Below are 3,584 nucleotides of genomic sequence, written 5' to 3' on the forward strand. Positions count from 1 at the left end.
TCAGACTGGGAATGAATATTGCTATAGTAGCACCATATGTACATCAGATTCCTAATGCATCCCTAAGAGAGTAAAATCCTTTCTCAATTGAAAAGGGCAAAATGTCATTAAAGGTCTTGGCTGTATGCATTTATTTATTTATTTATTGCATTTGTATCCCACATTTGCCCACCTCTTTGCAGGCTCAATGTGGCTTACAATGTGTTGTTATTAGTAGATTGTAGATCAGGAGATGACAGTTAGTGTTACATGGAAAGTAGCATGATCGAGATTCAGACAAGTTAATATAAGTATAAAAATATTACGGAGATGTCATAGAAAATAGTGTAATCGAAATTCAGACAAGTAGGTATAAGCAAGAACATTGTTGATAATAGGTAAGGTTGCTATGTATTACATTTCTAGTTGTTGCTCTTATTGGTATGCCTTGTTGAATAGGTGGGTCTTTAGGGATTTGCGAAAGTTAGTTAGTTCATAAGTAGTTTTTAAGCTGCGTGGTAATGCGTTCCACAACTGTGTACTCAGGTAGAAGTTAGACGCATACGTTAGTTTGTATTTTAGGCCTTTACAACTGAGGAAGTGCAGATTAAGGAATGTTCGAGATGACCTTTTAGCGTTCCTGGGCGGCAGGTCTACCAGATCTGACATGTAGGCTGGGGCATTTCCGAGGATGATTTTATGAACTAGGGAACATATCTTGAACGTGATGCGTTCTTTAAGTGGAAGTCAGTGTAGTTTCTCCCTCAGGGGTTTAGCACTTTCATATTTTGTTTTTCCGTATATGAGTCTAGCTGCGGTCTTCTGGGCGGTTTGGAGTCTCTTGATGATTTGCTCTTTACAGCCGGCATAAAGTGCGTTACAGTAGTCTAAGTGACTGAGCACTAGTGATTGTACTAGGTTGCGAAAGATGGTCCTCAGGAAGAATGGTCTTATCCTTTTTAGTTTCCACATCGAATGGAACATCTTTTTAGTTGTATTTTTCACATGATTATCAAGTGTAAGATGGCGGTCGAGGGTGACTCCAAGAATTTTCAATGTATCCGATATAGGAAGGGATAAATTTGGTGTGTTTATGGTGGTGAATTTGTTCGTGTTATGTTGTGAGGCGAGTATACGGCATTGTGTTTTTTCTGCGTTAAGTTTCAGCTGAAATGCATCCGCCTATGAATGCATGATTTGGAAACCTTAGTTGATGTCGTTGGTAATTTCCATTAAATCTTGTTTAAACAGTATGTAAATTGTTACGTCATCTGCGTAGATGTATGGACTGAGGTTTTGACTGGATAATAATTTGGCCAAGGGTGTCATCATTAGGTTGAAGAGGGTCGGCGAGAGGGGGATCCATGTGGGACTCCACATTCAGGTGTCCATGTGTCTGAGGTGGCAGAGTTAGATATCACTTGGTAAGATCGTGTGGTTAGGAAGCCTTTGAACCACTTGAGGACATTGTCTCTGATTCCAAAGTATTCAAGGATGTGTATTAATATTCTGTGGTCAACCATATCGAAAGCGCTGGACATATCGAATTGTAGGAGAAGTATGTTGTAGCCAGTAGCGATCAATTGTTTAAACTTAGACATGAGAGTAACTAACACTGTTTCGGTGCTGTGGTTAGACCGGAATCCTGATTGGGAATTGTGCAGTATGGAGAATTTATCTAGGTAGTTGGTGAGTTGATTGGTCACCAATCCTTCCGTTAATTTGATTGTCAGCGGAATAGATGCTACTGGGCGGTAATTGGTTAAGTCACTTGTGCTTTTTTTTTTTGCATCTTTGGGTATAGGGGTGAGTAAAATATTTCCTTGATCCTTTAGAAAGAGTCCGTTTTGTAGCATGTAGCTCAGGTGTTCTGTGAGATCTGTTAAGAATTGTTGAGGGGCTGACTTTGTTAGGTTGTTAGGGCATACGTCTAGTTTGCAATGAGACTTGGCAAACCTTCTGAGCTTTTGGGAGACGATGTCCTCTGATAGCGTCTCAAAGTTGGTCCAGGTTCTGTCCGCTGGGTATTCACCAGGGTTTGGATCTAGACAGTCAATAAGCTCTGTGTAGTTTATGATATTGACAGGTATCAGGAGACATAGTTTTGTGATTTTCTCCTTGAAGTGTTTTGCGAGATTATGCTGTTCAGAAGGAATGGATCCTAAGGAGCTTAGCCGAGATTGGGTGGCAGAGCCGGTGGCGGGAGGTGGAGATGGTGCTGGGCAGACTTATACGGTCTGTGCCAGAGCCGGTGGTGGGAGGTGGGACTGGTGGTTGGGAGGCGGGGATAGTGCTGGGCAGACTTATACGGTCTGTGCCCTGAAAAGGCCAGGTACAAATCAAGGTAAGGTATACACAAAAAGTAGCACATGTGAGTTTATCTTGTTGGGCAGACTGGATGGACCATGCAGGTCTTTTTCTGCCGTCATCTACTATGTTACTATGCTGGTTTGTCTGTGTTGTTGGAAGTTACCGGTGTAGTATCTAGTAATTTGTTCACGAGTTGGAAGAGTTTGTGTGTGTCCTTGAATTCTGGTCCAATTATAGTTTTATAATATAATCTTTTAGTTTGTCTTATGGTGTATTTATATTTCCTTTGTAGTTGCTTCCAGGTGGTGAATGTGGAATCATTTTTTCTTTTGTTCCATGCTCGTTCTGACCTTCTAACTTGCGTTTTTAACTTTTTCAGTTCTTCGTTGAACCATGGTATTGAGTTCTTTCGGTGTGAGGTTCTGATTTGAATTCGTGCTATGTTATCTAATATGCTTCTACATCTATTGTTCTATTGTTCCATTGTTCGAGGAATTGGCTTGTATCTGTCTTTATAGACCATCCGTTGTCATAGAACTGTTGCCAGAATGTTAGAGGATCTATTTTTCCTCTCGTGGTGTAGGTGGTTCGTTCTTGTTTGTGGGTTATTATTATTATTTATTGCACTTGTATCCCACATTTTCCCACCTCTTTGCAGGCGCAATGTGGCTTACAAAACATCATGGATAATGGAAATGAAAAGAGAATAGGCATTTGGTGTTACAGAAGGATGTTGGATTGCATGGTAATAGAATACATGATAGTAATATAATAGAAGGCATTGTAGACATTTTTGGAAATATGTAAGAGTATCACATGACTTGATCTTTGTGGTATATCTTGTTGAAGAGATGGGTCTTTAGTAGTTTACGGAAGTTGGTCAGTTCATAGGTCGCTTTTAGGTTGCGTGGCAATGCATTCCAGAATTGCGTGCTCATATAGGAAAAGGTCGATGCGTGCATTAATTTGTATTTTAGACCTTTGCAGCTAGGGAAATGAAGATTAAGGAATGTGCGAGATTATTTTTTAGCATTCCTGGGTGGTAGGTCTATCAAGTCTGACATGTAGGCTGGGGCATCGCCATGGATGATTTTGTGTACTAGGGTACATATTTTGAACATGATATGTTCTTTGAGTGGGAGCCAGTGTAGCTTCTCTCGTAGGGGTTTTGCACTTTCGTATTTTGATTTTCCAAATATGAGTCTGGCCGCCGTGTTTTGGGCTGTTTGGAGTTTTTTGAGTATTTGTTCCTTGCAGCCAGCGTAGAGTGCGTTGCAGTAGTCTAGATGACTGAG

Source organism: Microcaecilia unicolor, chromosome 3 (genome assembly GCF_901765095.1).
Source record: "Microcaecilia unicolor chromosome 3, aMicUni1.1, whole genome shotgun sequence".
Taxonomy (NCBI): Eukaryota; Metazoa; Chordata; class Amphibia; order Gymnophiona; family Siphonopidae; genus Microcaecilia; species Microcaecilia unicolor.